Consider the following 17,410-nt stretch of genomic DNA (forward strand, 5'->3'; position numbering starts at 1 on the left):
ACTACTGGCCCATCCAATGGATGGGTACCAAATCCTGATGCTATTACAGATGCTATGTTGTGCTCGCAGGAACAAGCACATGTGCCTAGCATAGCTGTCCTGTGAGAGGCTCTATCAGCAGCTGACTGAGACATGCAGACACTTACAACCAACCATTAGGCTGAGGTCAGGGACCCCTACGAAAGAGTTAAGGGAAGGACTGAAGGAAATGAAGGGAATGGCAACCCCATAAGAAGACCAACAGTGTCAACTAACCTGGACCCTGAGGAGCTCCCAGAGACTAAGCCACCAACAACAGAGCATACTTAAGCTGGTCCAAAGCCCCCAGCATACCTGTAGCAGAGGTCTGACTGCTTTGTCTGGGCCCAGCAGGGTACACCTAATCCTGTAGGGACTTGATGCCTCAGAAAAGCAGGATGCTGGGGAAAGTCACCCTCTCAAGGCAAAGGGGAGGTGTGAAGAACTCTGGGAGGGGACTGGGGGCAACATTTGGGATATAATTAGATAAAATAAGAAAAGAAAACATGCTAGTGGGTAGGGAAGGGAGAAGGATCTAGAAGGAATTGGGGGAGGGAAAGAACACAATCAAAATATCTTTAAATTTTTAAAAATTAAATAATTAAAAAGTAAATCATCACCATCATTTTTCACCAGAATCAATACTCCCCAAGGACAGACAGGACCATCTACTTTTTTTTTATTTTGAGACAGAGTTTCTGGCTATCCTGAAACTTACTCTGTAGATGTTGTCCTCTAACTCGGAGATATTCCCAGCATGGACCATCTATCTTATTGATAGTTTTGTCTTCAGAATGTTGAGGTTACTGTACTTTCAACAGATACACACAGACACTCAGAAATCAGTTGCTAGGTTGCCTTTCCCCATGGCTAAATGAGTTGTAAGAACTCCCCGTTCTTTAGTTATGTCATCTTGAAGTATGGCACCTTTACCTTCGCTTTGCTTCTCAACTCAGATGACTTAGGCAGACACCTCTGAAATTATCAGAGGCAGCATACAGTCCAACTCTATTTCTTGTACCTGAAGCCAAGGCTGACGAAATGCATTGTCCTTTTCTTTCAACATACATAATTTATAGGTGATGGGAAAGCCAAAAGGATGCTAGTCTGAGAGAGCAGTTCTAGGAGGAGAAAATATTGGTGCTTCATTTCTTTTTCAAGATGAATAGGTTGGTTCACAGAAATGGAACAGCCATCAGAATCAGCAGAGATACTGCTATGCATAGACAGAATAATTAATTAATTTATTCAAGTCTTCCTAAGATGACTAGGTTGGTCGAGAACATGCTATCTAGCACAAGCTGGCCCTATGCTCATAATCTTTTTCTTCTTTTTTTTTTTTTTTTCGTTTTTTCGGAGCTGGGGACCGAACCCAGGGCCTTGCGTTTGCTAGGCAAGTGCTCTACCACTGAGCTAAATCCCCAACCCCAATCTTTTTCTTTATCACCTGAGTTATGTTTATAGGAATTCACCACCATGCCAGGCATCAGAATTGCTTTGCACTGCTAAATCTGGAAGCTGTGTGTGCCTAATACAAAAAAAAATAGAGAAAAGCTAAATTTATTTGTATGGTGTGTGCGTCAGTGTATACGGCAGGCATGTGAAGGTGAGAGAACACATTTTGGGATTTGGCTCTCTCCCTCTACCTTGTTTGGAGACAGAATATCTCTTGTTTCGGTCTCTGCACTGCCTACTTCATGACAGTTGTTTGGAAAACAATATTCTGGCTGACTTTCCTACCCTAACTTTCTATCTGTCATTAAGATTACATATGTGTGCCAGAACTTCCGGCTTATTATAGCGATTGCAGAGATAAGTCACATCATCAAGCTTGTTCACCCAATGCTTTTACCCACTGAGCCATCATCTACCTAGTCCAAGGTTTCATCTTTTTCTTATCCCAATAATGGAGTTACTACTAGTAGTAGTAGCAGAATGAAAGATAGGCCTAATACTGAAGTAACTCAGTCCACAGCCCTGAACTACTCACCTAGGCAGACAGAGAAGGATGTCAGTTATCATGAAATAGCGGTTGATTTCTTATATCCAAAGCTTCTGGGCTCCCACTTACCCTAGTGCGACTTCTACAGCCAAGACCGTTTCTTCTTGAATATTTTTCTTGCACTTATGTTAAAACATTACCTAGAAAACTGAACACGCTGGAAAGAGATAGTCATCCAAACCTACAAAAGTAGAATGTATCAAAGCAATCTCAAATATTTTGTGAACTGGGGCCCACTTAGAACAACAATAACAATAAAATAAAACATTGGTTTTTATCTTGGGATTTATATGCCTAGGAGAAAGGAAGAAAACACGACAAACCACCACAGTTACAAGAAGGATTTCTTCCCCCTGGTATCTTTAAAAGAGGAGGTGCAAGAAATCATCCAACAATCAGGACCTGGGAGACATGGTAAAGGCCAGCCTGAGGTGCATAACAGATTTCAGATCATACTGGGCAACTCTTTTTTTGTATCCAAAAATAAAATTGGCAAAATGAGTAATAGAATGCTTGCAAAGCATTCAGAGAGCCCTAACTCAATCCCCACCACCCTTCCCAGCCCTTCCAAAATCACCGCTCTGAAGATGTGCTTTTATAACATACAACTCTGACAACAAATGTGTGGAGTTTCCACAGCAAGCAAATCTCAACCTTCAAAGACACCAAAAGGGATGTCCTACAATTTAGTTCAATTCTGTGGACCAAGAATAAAATCACCTTTTGGGTAACAAAGAAACTAATGTTAATGTGGGGTTACTTCGAATGGATAAAGAATCAGTTTTCAAAATGTGCCCTCGGTTTTAGAAAAAGGTACCTATATTTATAATTACAAAGCCCAATTGGGCCTGGAAATTCTACTTGTTCCAAATTGATTAGTGCTAGAAAAAGTTTAGTGTGGGGCCAAGAAGCCATGGGACCTTGGAGCAGGCCTGGAACAAGAGTGGAGTTGAGGTGTATGCAAAGCCCAGAAATATCATCCTGAGTAGGACCATTCTCCACCTATATGGGGCTTGCATGTCCTGACCAGAGAAGGACACTTATCCAGTAGCCAGGTTGAACTTCCTTTTTCCTTATAAGATCGTGTCAAGAAGCACCTAGAATCTTCCTCATGCAAATGAGGCATCTTCAGCATCCTGGCCCTCCATCAGTGATTTATATTCACTCCAATAGCCCCTGCTCACCCAGCAAAGGTTTAAATTACCTTTTTCTCTTCCCTGTCACAAGCACATGCACAAAAACTCGACTAGTTCTCCGAAGCTGTTCCTGGGAGTGGGTGTCCTTGCCCAAGCACTCACTGCCCACAAAGCTACTGTCTACACCAACCTGTCCTCACAAAGCTCCCCTCTCTCTAGCCCACCCTCGTGCACAACAGGCCTGCCTACCCCAAGGGAGAAGCACACATGGAATGGCAGTTAAGCTGTTGTGTTGGAAAAGAGTTCAAGTGCTAATTCAATCACTGGCTAGTTTAGAGAAAAGGAAGGCCAGCAGGGGTTAATTATCTTTCAAAAGTTAACTCTCATGTGGAAAGGAGGAGAGCAGAATGAAATATATCATAATTGGGTTAGAATATGTAGTGGTGAGGCTAGGAGACCCTGTCAATATATATATATATATATATATATATATATATATATATATATATATATATATATATATATATATATTCTAACTGTAAATAGAGCTTGAATAATTTCCTGGTTTGAGGATGCAGTCCAAACTTTCCCCTCCTCAATTCAAATACGACTTAAAATATTTTTTTTTAATTTTTTTTTATTTTTTATTTTTTTATTAACTTGAGTATTTCTTATATACATTTCAAGTGTTATTCCCTTTCCCGGTTTCCGGGCAAAATCCCCCTCCCCCCTCCCCTTCCTTATGGGTGTTCCCCTCCCAACCCTCCCCCCATTGCCGCCCTCCCCCCATAGTCTAGTTCACTGGGGGTTCAGTCTTAGCAGGACCCAGGGCTTCCCCTTCCACTGGTGCTCTTACTAGGATATTCATTGCTACCTATGGGGTCAGAGTCCAGGGTCAGTCCATATATAGTCTTTAGGTAGTGGCTTAGTCCCTGGAAGCTCTGGTTGCTTGACATTGTTGTACTTTTGGGGTCGCGAGCCCCTTCAAGCTCTTCCAGTTCTTTCTCTGATTCCTTCAACGGGGGACCTATTCTCAGCTCAGTGGTTTGCTGCTGGCATTCGCCTCTGTATTTGCTGTATTCTGGCTGTGTCTCTCAGGAGCGATCTACATCCGGCTCCTGTCGGTCTGCACTTCTTTGCTTCATCCATCTTGTCCAATTGGGTGGCTGTATATGTATGGGCCACCTGTGGGGCAGGCTCTGAATGGGTGTTCCTTCAGTCTCTGTTTTAATCTTTGCCTCTCCCTTCCCAGCCAAGGGTATTCTTTTTCCTCATTTAAAGAAGGAGTGAAGCATTCACATTTTGATCATCCGTCTTGAGTTTCGTTTGTTCTAGGGATCTAGGGTAATTCAAGCATTTGGGCTAATAGCCACTTATCAATGAGTGCATACCATGTATGTCTTTCTGTGATTGGGTTAGCTCACTCAGGATGATATTTTCCAGTTCCAACCATTTGCCTACGAATTTCATAGACTCGTTGTTTTTGATAGCTGAGTAATATTCCATTGTGTAGATGTACCACATTTTCTGTATCCATTCCTCTGTTGAAGGGCATCTCGGTTCTTTCCATTTTCTGGCTATTATAAATAAGGCTGCGATGAACATAGTGGAGCACGTGTCTCTTTTATATGTTGAGGCATCTTTTGGGTATATGCCTAAGAGAGGTATAACTGGATCCTCAGGCAGTTCAATGTCCAATTTTCTGAGGAACCTCCTGACTGATTTCCAGAGTGGTTTTACCAGTCTGCAATCCCACCAACAATGGAGGAGTGTTCCTCTTTCTCCACATCCTCGCCAGCATCTGCTGTCACCTGAGTTTTTGATCTTAGCCATTCTCACTGGTGTGAGGTGAAATCTCAGGGTTGTTTTGATTTGCATTTCCCTTATGACTAAAGATGTTGAACATTTCTTTAGGTGTTTCTCAGCCATTCGGCATTCCTCAGCTGTGAATTCTTTGTTTAGCTCTGAACCCCATTTTTTAATAGGGTTATTTGTTTCCCTGCGGTCTAACTTCTTGAGTTCTTTGTATATTTTGGATATAAGGCCTCTATCTGTTGTAGGAACGACTTAAAATATTGAGTATCAAATATATCCATCTTTTTGTCAGAATTGATTATAAGTAGAGGATTCTTACAGTCTCCTTCTCCTGCTTAACAAAAGTCTATGATGGCTTACAAAAACTCAGTGAAAGAAATCACTCCTGTTTACTGGTTTATTATAAAGAAAACAAACAAAAATATTTAAAGAGATGACTTAGAGGATGAAGTACACCTAATAAGCATGAAGCTATTAGTTGAATTCCCCAGAGCCCACTTAAAGGATAAAGCATGTGTCTGTTAATTCCAAGGCTCCTAGGGGGAAATGGAAGAAATTCTTGGGCCAGCTTACCTGGCACAAGCAACAGAAAACATCAGAAACAGAAACTCCCATCTCAAACAAGATGGGAGATGAGGACCAACTCCTAAGGCAGTCCTCCACACACCCTGAGGCACACATTCACACACACACACACACACACACACACACACACACACACACACACACACACACACACACGAGAGGGGGGAATGCATGTACACACCAGAAAGGGAAATAGATGAAATACATGAATTGCTGGTGAAGGATGAGATGCATACACATTTATGTAGAGGAGGGAAGGGCATTTGTGAACCTGATTTCACCACTAAGCCTAATCTTCCACTTCATTTTTCAGCTCAATCTTAGTTCGGATCATATCTGCATATGTATTCATTATCTTCAACTATGTCTTTAAATCCACAAGTTTATATAATCGTATCTTTGTTCTTAGCTTTAAAACAAATTGCAAATCAATTTCCCCTACATTCTAGCATTATCTCCCTAATCTTACCTTTCTGCAAACTCAAACATTACTGCAATCCCTACGGATAATCCGTATGGTCGGCATCATATCTCCTGCTTTTAGGACTTGGTCAAGGTTAAATGTGTTTCCACTTCTAACATGCTGAGGACAAGCACTAGCACTAATTATTTCAGAACACGTTCACTTTGTGACGATCCTCTGGAGCTGGACTGAAAAATACGGAAGAATAGTTTAAGATGGTTTTTATTCACTTTATCTTCAAACCTTACACCAAAAACACCTTCACCTTGCCCGAAATTTTCTTCCTTGTTTTGGGGTAGAGAAATTTCGCTTATTATTAAATCCATGATAATTTTCATCTACGAAGTACTGACAATGCTTCAAACACAAATATGTTTTCCAGTAGATAGTTCGATACATTAGAAAACCCATTTTTTGCCAACCAACCAGAGCTTCCAGGGACTAAGCCACTACCCAAAGACTATACATAGACTGACCCTGGGCTCCAACTTCATAGGTAGCAATGAATAGCCTAGTAAGAGCACCAGTGGAAGGGGAAGCCCTTGGTCCTTCCAAGACTGAACCCCCAGTGAATGTGATTGTTGGGGGGAGGACAGTAATGGGGGGAGGATGGGGAGGGGAACACCCATAGAGAAGGGGAGGGGGAGGGGCTAGGGTGATGTTGGCCCGGAAACCGGGAAAGGGAATAACAATCAAAATGTAAATAAGAAATACCCAAGTTAATAAAGATGAAAAAAATACCCATTTTCATCATTGACAAAGAGACTGGACCAGGTGATTGACATGCTCAATTACATTAACTCTCTCTCTCTCTCTCTCTCTCTCTCTCTCTCTATATATATATATATATATATATATATATATATATATATATATATAAAATGTGAGCACCTTAGAGTATTCATGAAGTAAAAGACTGCACTCTCTTGAGTAGGAGGGATCTCTTAGTGAGCCTCAACATAGCTCTGATAAATTTTCATTAACCTTAAAGTGGAGCAATTATGATTCTTTCCTTTCTTGTGTTCTAAAATAGACTATGATGGAGTGAGGACCTCCATCATCAATGGCCTCCAAGCCTGTTGATGACTGTCCATCTACTTTCACAAACCTACCTAACAATCTAACTTAAAAGGCTAAGACCTTGTCGACATATTTAACTAGTAAATTACCATGTTTCTTATGCAAAAGAAAAAATTAATCTCTCTCAACCAAAGTTCAATTTCTTTCTAAGTGAATGTGACATGGCCTTCTAAAAGGATCAAAGATAAAATGAGAACAAACTACTATAGTATGGACCCCAAATATTCTCTCAAGTCCCCTGTGTTAGATGCTTAGTCCATAGTGTGACACTTTTGGAAAGTGGTAGAAACTTTAAGAGCAGAGAGCAAATGGTAGGTTGTTTTAGTTACCTTTCCTGTTGGTATAATAAAATGTTATGGACAAAGCAATTTAAGGGATAAGGAGTATGTTCTATCTCATGGTTCCAGAGTATAGTCTCTCAGAACAAAAACGCAGGTCAGAGCAACAAGTTGGTTGGAAAACGTAACTAAGGAAGTTAAAAAAGAAAGTTACTCTTTATACGATCTGAAAAGCCCCAACATATAACAAAGACACATGCTCCACTACGTTCATAGCAGCCTTATTTATAATAGCCAGAAGCTGGAAAGAACCCAGATGCCCTTCAACAGAGGAATGGATACAGAAAATGTGGTACATCTACACAATGGAATATTACTCAGCTGTCAAAAACAATGACTTTATGAAATTCATAGGCAAATGGATGGAACTGGAAAATATCATCCTGAGTGAGGTAACCCAATCACAGAAAAACACACATGGTATGCACTCATTGATAAGTGGCTATTAGCCCAAATGCTTGAATTACCCTAGGTGCACAGAACACATGAAACTCAAGAAGGATGACCAAAATGTGAATGCTTAACTCCTTCTTTAAAAGGGGAACAAGAATACCCTTGGGAGGGAATAGGGAGGCAAAGTTTAGAACAGAGGCAGAAGGAACACCCATTCAGAGCCTGCCACACATGTGGCCCATACATATACAGCCACCCAATTAGATAAGATGGATGAAGCAAAGAAGTGCAGGCCGACAGGAACCGGATGTAGATCTCTCCGGAGAGACACAGCCAGAATACAGCAAATACATAGGCGAATGCCAGCACCAAACCACTGAACTGAGAACGGGTCCCCCGTTGAAGGATTCAGAGAAAGGACTGAAAGAGCTTGAAGGGGCTTGAGACCCCATATGAACAACAATGCCAAGCAACCAGAGCTTCCACAGACTAAGCCACTACCCAAAGACTATATATGGACTGACCCTGGGCTCCAACCTCATAGGTAGCAATGAATAGCCTAGTAAGAGCACCAGTGGAAGGGGTAGCCCTTGGTCCTGCCAAGACTGAACACCTAGTGAATGTGATTTTTGGGGGGAGAGTGGTAATGGAGGGAGGATAGGGAGGGAGGGAAACACCCATAGGGAAGGGAAGGGGGAGTTAGGGGGATGATTGCCCGGAAACAGGGAAGGGGAATAAATGTAAATGTAAATAAGAAATACTCAAGTTAATAAAGATTAAAAAAAAGAAAGTCACTCTTCAGAATAAGCTTTAATAAGAAAGAGAGTTTAACACCTATTGTGTGAGCCATGATTCAATTTAGCATCGAAGTGGGAATACAATTAGAGGTAAAGCATCATGCACACGCAGCATAATGGGACCTTGAAAGGAGAAACAGAGCTATCCCTCTGAAGCCAGAGAAGAACTATATCAAGAGAGATAGTCACCAGGTATGACATGATGTTGTCCTGAAGGAAGAAGACACAGTCCTTTAAATTCCCCAGGAGAAATGGCCACCATATTACATTAAGACATGAGCCTTTAAGTCCCTTTAAAAACCCAGAGAGCAAAAGAGGTTTCTGACTCATAAGTTTCCAGAGAGTGTCAGCAGTTCCACACTGGGATTTAGTCTTGGTGCCAGGACCATGAGCCACAATGTATCTATTGAAGAGAGCTAGGCTTGCTCACATCATCAAGTGGGAGGAAGCAAACTGCCAGGGCAAGGAGTGAGAATTCAAGCAGCTTGTCCTGATTTCTGAAAAAAGAGTCAGGTACATAAGAAAGTGTGTCATCTAATTATAGCAGAGGATTTTAGACAGTAGAAGGTTGAAGCAGCTGGTCATATTGTGTCCAGTTAGGAAGTAGGGAGACAGGAAATATGGTACTCCAATTTCTCCTTTTCTTGCGGTCAAGAACCCATTCCTAGGCAGCAGTGCCATTCACTTCTAGGATATGTATTTCTACTTCAGATAACTGAGTCAATATAATCCTTCAGATAGGTTACAGATGCACCTGCAGTCTTGTCACCTAGGTGATTTCAGAGGCCTGTCAAGTTCTCAGTTAATATTCATACAATAGAGGGCCTTAGATCATTGAGAGATAACTCCAAATGATACCCTGAGAACCCAGAACTTTCCTTTTCCTTATTGATCCATATATCATGGTATAAGTGATTTTGCTCTAACACATGTACCTACAATATGCTGCCTTACCATACACACAAAGCAACAGCAACAGTCTATCATGACTTCCAGAATTATAAGTCAAAATGTATACCATGTCTTTATAAATTTATGATCTCAGTCAGACATCTCTTCACAGTGATATGAGTATTCAAGCAAAACACCAATCCTAAAAAATTCTGGAACCTTGGAATACCAGACATAGGAGCTGTTTTTGGATTCTAAACAATTTTGATGCCTCCATTCTAAGTTTTTGTGTTCTGCTCTAGTTTGGTTTGGGGTAACTGAAATTAAATTCAGGACCTTACTCAGGCCAAGTATAAACACTACCATGAAGCTAAACCTACTACCTATTATATGATCTGCTTTATAAACATTTCCTGGGAGGACACAAACAAAAGCCTGTTTGCCTCAGATACAGCACCTACAACAAATCAAGGTAAGGATTCTATTAAGACTTTATTACTTACCTGAACATGGGTGAAGGAATATTCATAAGAACCTGGGTGATTCCAAAACAGCTACATCAAAACAAAATCCCACTTTGCCATGCATAAAGACCTCACGGAACCTATATCCCTCTAAGTTAATATTTTGTTTCCTGTATGGTATTTAGCATTCTCCAAGGTAGGAGAGAATAACGATGAGAAGACCAATTCAGGGTCTTGCCCTTTGCCCTCAACTCTGTTAATAGTTACTTTACCATTAGCATAGTTCTGTTTTTCTCTACAGTGTGTTGCTTCTTTTGCTGCCATCAGTATTCTCTAATCCAACATTGGATGTCATACTGTAACAGATATTAAAGATAAGTTTAATTGTAAAGTAATAAATATATTTTAAAATAAATATTTTAATGAGAAGTTAGCATGTGTGTAGCTATCAGAGATACAGACTCATTTAGGTAGGGTTCAGAACATGGAATCCTAAAGCATGTTACTTTGTCACGCTATGTAGTTTTAACTCAAGGATATTGGATGTCTTCAAAAGCAAGAAGCTCTGACCCCAGACTATAGGATGATGCCATTATGCAGGTGAAGGCAGGTACAAGATAGAACAAGGCCTGTCATCAGATAAGAAAGAAGGATGGGTGTGAGAAAAGTTTTAGAGAGGAGGAGACTGGAGCAAGAGGAGGAGAAGAGCAGCTGAGAGAACATGGATGCTGATGTTAAGATTCCTCTCTGCAAATTTACAGGTTGTTATGAATATTCTTAAGGGATGAATGCATATAGGATTTTGTGTATCTAGATGAGGAAACTGTATGTTATGTAGGTGGGCAATTGTATTGTATCAATTGGATCAGAGGTTATTTTGTTGTGTGTTCTTTCATGTGGTGATTTAATTGAACTCAAGAGAGTGTGTGGTAGCTGGAGACACTGGACTGCCATGGAATTGGAATGTGTGTGTCTGGCATGGTGGCAACCTGTCTTGGAAACTAGGTGGGTAGAGAGATTGTTGCCAAACTCAGAGAGTAGCCACTGGCAGTGTGATATGGGATAGAGCAAAGTGGGTGAGAGGTTTTGCTGACTGAGATGAAAATATCAAACAGATGTCTTGGGACACTATGGTGCCGGATCTAGTGCAGGTTAAATGAAAGCATATTTTAATTTTACAGGAACACCTGACCTTCACTAACTATGCATTCTTTCAAAAGTACAGAATTCCTTTCTTCAGAAAATAGCTATACAACCTACAATGTCAACCTCTGATGATCTACCTTCTCGAAAAGGCTTTATTTCATAAGAGCTACATCATATTCATGATGGAAATAAATGCAACATGGTAGCTAAAAGGAAGCCAACAAACAAACAAACAAAACTGGCCTTCCAGTGGTCTTTGAATCTCTATTTCTGAAATTTCCCTTGTCACAGAAATTTTTGATTAAAAAATATTTATTTTCCCCCTTTACTCAATTGATTGCTATAGGAATGCTGGCTCTATCTAAGGATCATATTCCTTTTGTCTATCTACTGTCCCTGTTTGACAGAACCTAAATATAAAATAACTATTTTCTCCTGTTGATATGTCTTTAAATTGAAGTGTATATGCCATATAAAGCTATGACTAGACAAAATTTGATAGAATTTTTCTCCTGTTAATTTGTTCTTTGTCGTAGAGGTACCATCCAGTACCTTATTGGCAGAGTAGTGTCTCTTTACACTCTCATATCCTTAAAATATGTAGCATTGGAGTTTTTCTTTAGTTTCATATTTCTTAAAGATTTATTTATTTAATGTATATGAGTACAGTGTAGCTGTCTTCAGACACACCAGAAAAGGGCATCAGGTCTCATTATAGATGGTTGTGAGCCACCATGTAGTTGCTGAGAATTGAACTCAGAACCTCTGGAAGAGCACTCAGTGCTCTTAACCATCTAAGCCATCTCTCCAGCCCCAGTTTAATATTTTTTAAGCAATAAGTATAGTATATATTTAAGGAAACTATACATGACAGTGTTCCACTCAGATTTTTATATTTTATAGATTTTTGAGACTTAATCAATGTTTGGTGCCGATTGAAGGAATAGAGAGTAATAGCAACTAGGCAGGAGAGTGGGTGAATGGAGTTGTTCTAAAACTGGATAGAGGTGATGGTAGCACAATTCTACAAATCTACTAAAAATTTGCACAGATAGACACTTAAATGAGTTCCTATGTTCCATGAATGCTTTATAGACATATTCTAATCAATACTGAATCCAAACATGCCACCATGGTTGTTTGGACCATTTTTTCAGACAATCATAGCTCACATTGCCATTAGAACATCCAAATTTCTCCTCTTCCTCTTCCTTTTAATACTTCTTTATTTCATCATTTCTATTATGAGTTTAATACATGTCACCCATTCAAGTATGGATTGTGTGCCTTCGTGTGTGTGTGTGTGTGTGTGTGTGTGTGTGTGTGTGTGTGTGTGTGTGTGTGTGAACTTTTAAAAGTCTGTTCATTTAGAAGAGGAAACAAAAAGCAAACTATAAAAGGGTACAGATGACACCAAAAAACAAGGCCTTCTAAACGTTAATGGACTGACATATATATAAACTCACAGGTTGTGGCAGCAGGCACAGGGTCTACACAGATCAAAGTCAGATGGGGTCCTACAAATGAGAAGGGAAAGTGACATGGTCTTCTACCTCTAACCAAGAATCTGTATGCAATTGATACCCTCTGGAAAAATTAATTTTCTCTAGTGGAGTCTTACTGTATATACAAACCATACTTAAGGGTCGGTCCCACAGGAAGCTCAAGTAGAAGGATGACCAAAATGCGGATGCTCCCACTCCTTCTTAAAAGGGTGAAAAATATCCATAGGAGGGTATATGGAGGCAAATTTAGAGCAGCTACTGAAGGAATGGCCATTCAGAGCCTGACCCACTTGTGGCCCATGTATACAGCCACCAAAACTAGATAAGATTGATGAAGCTAGAAAATGCATTTGGAAAGGGACTGGACATAGAGCTCTCCTGAGAGACACATCCAGAGCATGTCCAATACAGAGGTCAATGCTAGCAGCAAACCACTGAACTGAGAACAGGACCCCCTTGGGGTTGAAAGAGTTGGAAAAAAAAGAGCAGTTCCTATTTCCAGTTGTGGATGGATAATAGAAAATGAATCCAATGGTATTTTTTGGAGAATTCTTTTTTTACTTTACTGGGCTTTTATTTGTATATTATGGCTTATGATTTTGTGTTTTATAGTGTGTGGGTGACTGTGTTTCTTTGTATTTTTGTTTTGTTTTGTTCTTTTATGGTTTGTTTTTATTTGCCTGTTTATTTTCTACCAAGATAAAAAGAAGGCCTGGAAATGGGTGGAGGGGTGGAGGGAGGATCTGAAAGGAGAAGAGAGAGGGGGAACAATGATCAGAATATTGTGCATGAAAAAAATATTTGCACTCAAAATAAACAAAAAGCTATTTTAACTTTATCTAAATATAAGTATTATCCATATTTGCATATTTCTAATTTAATAATTATTTCATTTTTCCTTGAAGTTTGAGGATCTGTCAAAGAGAACCTTTTTTTATTAAAAAATAAGGAAATCTAAATAAGTGACTCTAGGATCAGGAAGATCCTAGAGTCACTTATTTAGATTTGGACACTTTCAGAGTCTCTTCTGCTGAATAGCAAGATCCCACAGTCTCTTAATCAGTTCGAGAAGATGATGGGGTTATTTGTGGTGATACAGAAAGACCCAATGCCTTGGAGCAGATTAGAAAGTGCCTGAAGTCCTTCAGATACATGGAAAATTTTCATGTTTCTGAAACTGCAAGGGAAGGTGCTGAAGGCAGTAGAGCCCTACCCCCAACCCCATCAGATCCTGATGTCTGCATCATTGGCTGGGCTGAGATGGAAAGTTTCAGAGGACCCTGAGCAGATAACAAAGGTGCTAGATTCCCTTGACTAGATGGGAACGTTTCTGCACCTCCTTGGGTAGATGATGAACGTCTACCAGGTTCTGGAGGTGATGGTAGCAAAGTTCCTAGAGTTGCTGAAGCAGATTGAGAAGATGCCACACCCTCCTTCACTCATGGCAAATGGCATAAAGTACTCTGTGATTTTTTTGTATTGATTTAATATCCCTGTGGAATATACTGAAGGTTCTAGATTTCTTTGGTTGGAGAAAAAAGAACTTTGCACAGGCAAAGTTGGCTTTTTTGCCCTAGTAAGTTCCTTGGACTTTTGAGAAGAAAGCAACGCTCCTAGAACCCCTGGAGCAGGGACAAGATGCTCCTGGGCACCTAGTAGAGGTGGGCAGTGTCCTACATCTGATGGTGAAGTACAGAAGGACTCTTGAGACTTCTGACTAGGTTAGAAAGGAGCAGTGTCCCTTGGGGAAGATGGGGATCTTTGTACACAATGTTGGGAAGACAGAGCCTGGCAAGAAGATGGAGGTTGTAAAGTCTTTTGAGCAGAAGAAATTTGTACAATCCCTTGTTTAGATGTTACCAATTTTCTTTGGCAGCAGGAGATGGCACAAGCCCCCTTTTTGCAAAAAAGGGAAGGTTGAAACTGTCTTCCTCAGATGTGAAAGTGAAGAAAACAAGATCAAGACATATCTCTTTAGACCAAGCAGGCTTCAAATCTGTGCCATCAGATGAGGGCTCAGAACTTTGCCATACTTCCAAAAAGGAGAGAAGTGCTTCCACATCTGACAAAGCAGTGTAAAGCTTATAAAATGAGATGAGCAGGGGCCTCATCATATCTGTTTCTAACAAAGGAGACCCCAGATCCTCACAATCTCGTAAGGAGGGCCTCAAAAATCCCCCATCTCCTCAAGGCATCCATAGATGGTACAAATCTACCAAAATCAAATTGAAAAGGGCCCTTTCTGACCAAGTAAACACCCATGCTTCTCATTTAGAACATGAGGGTTACTAACCATCCTCTTCATCTAAAAGAGTACTCAGACATTCTTCATCTTCTAAAAAAGATAAGAAACTAAAAGGGGGAGAGAGTGTCTTCCATTTGTATAAAAAAGGGCATGGGAAAAACTCCCTCTCATTATGAGAGCCTCAGTAATTCCACCACTCTCCTTGGGATTTAAAGGCAAATTATTTCTACCAGGAATAGACTCAGGAATGCCCATGATACCCAAAGAGCCATTGAAACATCTTTTGCGATCAAAAAATACTCTGAGTCATTTCTAGATGGAAATAGTCCCCAGGCGGGTGTCAAACCTTCACCATCATCCAAAAATGTTGTTAGCCACCCTCTTTCTTCCAAGGAGGGCTAAAATCATGCTCTTTCTGTCCAAAGGGAGGGAAACCTTTTACTAGTGCCAAAAGGGTGACTAGAGATGCTCCTTGTGACAAAAGAGAATCCAGAAATTTGTTCTCTAATCAAGAGAGAGTGTGAACTTCAAGTTCTGCCTTAGGAAGCCTCCAACTTACCCCTTCTATCCAAGTATGTAACCTCTAAAGCAGCCCATCTCAAGAAGGGAACTAGTGTCCTACTCTTACCATGGCATCTTCAACTCTTTTAATCTACAAGCCAACCTCAGGTTTTCCCCCAATGTTTCCCATATAAACAAAAGGAGTTTAAAACTTTTTCTTGTCATCAACCATCTGTCAAATCTATGACTTCTACTGCTGGTTGCTTCAGATGTACTTTTGAGGCATCAGATGAGTCCCTCTGATTAAATGCATGGTAGGTGTTTCCTTTCTGGTCAAGAGGAGCTCACAATTTTTAGCTAGAAGAACATGCTATACAATTTGTTGAATAACATGTGCTTCTTCTGACCTGTATGGCCCTAGACCTACTTCATGTGACCTAATTGGTAACAAATCAGATCCCTCTACCTAAAGTGCTCTAAGTACTTCTTATTCTGAATAGAGCTGCAGACATAAGACTAAGAAAGGCTGAGACTTTTCCATACAATCACAGGGAGCTCCTCCCTTCTACTTGAGAGCATCTTTAATCTATAACCTGTCCCCAGAGGGGAACCAACAATTCCTCTTCTGCCCCCAGAGAAATTCGATATAGATCAACCTTCACAAAGAACTCTCAGTATCCTCTTTCACTGAATCGGCCTTTCCCTAATTATACCCAAACTATTCCTCTTCTCACCAAAAGGATCTCAGTCCTGCCACTTCTAATAGCAAGCCACAGCCCACCAATATCCAAAGGGTTCTCAGACCTTCTAAATATGTCCCCATGGGAGTGGACTTATTAATTCTATTTAATTGGGCCTCAGACCATTCTGTTGTGACCAAAGGGATTCCAATCTACTCCACCTGATTTACAAAGGGTGCTCAGATCACATTTTTGCCAAGTTGTCTTCAAATATGCCTCTTTGGCCAATGAGGACCTCAAATTGTCCTCCTCTGAGTCAAGGACCTCAGACATTCCCCACACAAACTTTAGGTCCTAGAGTATTTCAATTCACCTGAAGGGAATCCAGACCTCCCAGGATTAAAGTAGCAGAGCCCAATCATAGCAAGTACAGCCAAGAACAGGAGCTCACTGCCTCAAGGAAGAAGCCGAAATGGTGTGTTCCCCATCATTCATACCTAGACCTAGCAATTGAACATATTCTTGAGAAGGAGAAGCAGCATGGGACGGTCATCCAGATTTTTGATGAATGCTCAGACTATTGCCTGACCTGGCACGACATTCACTAGAGTGGACAGTTGTTATAGTCTCATGGATATGCTCCACTGAATGAGGCGGGATAGGACACTGATCTCAGGAAAGAAAATGCAAATTTTCTTCTCTACTCAAGGAAACCTTAGTTTAGCTCTATAATGGGGTCTCAAATTTCCACTCTCTCCCCAAGAAGCATTCAAATATTTCCCGTTTGATCCTGAGGATCTTAGACTTTCTCCATGACTTTTGGAGTCTCATTTCTTCCCCATGCCCTTCTGCAGGACTCAGATATCTCATGACTGACCCACTGACCCCTAGTCATATATCTCTGACTAATGTTGGGGGCATTCGGGGTCTGAATATGAGGCCTTCAATAATGCGCACATTGTCCATTGTCACACATACTCTTTTTTGCTAATGGGATCTTCAAGCTCCACCTCTAGTGAAGAGAACTTCACACAGTTCTTTCTCATTTATACGGGGTCCCTATACTTACGTCTTTATCCAAATTGCCTCTGGTTTTTTCTTCTGGCCAAGCAGGTCTCACTTTACTCAAAGAGACATCACATTTACACAGTGTGGACAAAGATGCCTTGGGCATTCTCCTGCTAGTCAATATAACATTCCTTCAGTCAGGTTTGAGGTCTCCAGAGCAGCAAGGAGATGCTAGAATAGCAGTCAACATCTTCAATGTCAATGGAGTGGTCCCAACCCTAGTGCCCAGACATGGATGGTTAAATACAAACCCGAAGGGCTGTCAAAGTAGTAGCTGCCCACC

This window comes from Rattus norvegicus, chromosome X, assembly GCF_036323735.1.
Source record: "Rattus norvegicus strain BN/NHsdMcwi chromosome X, GRCr8, whole genome shotgun sequence".
Taxonomy (NCBI): Eukaryota; Metazoa; Chordata; class Mammalia; order Rodentia; family Muridae; genus Rattus; species Rattus norvegicus.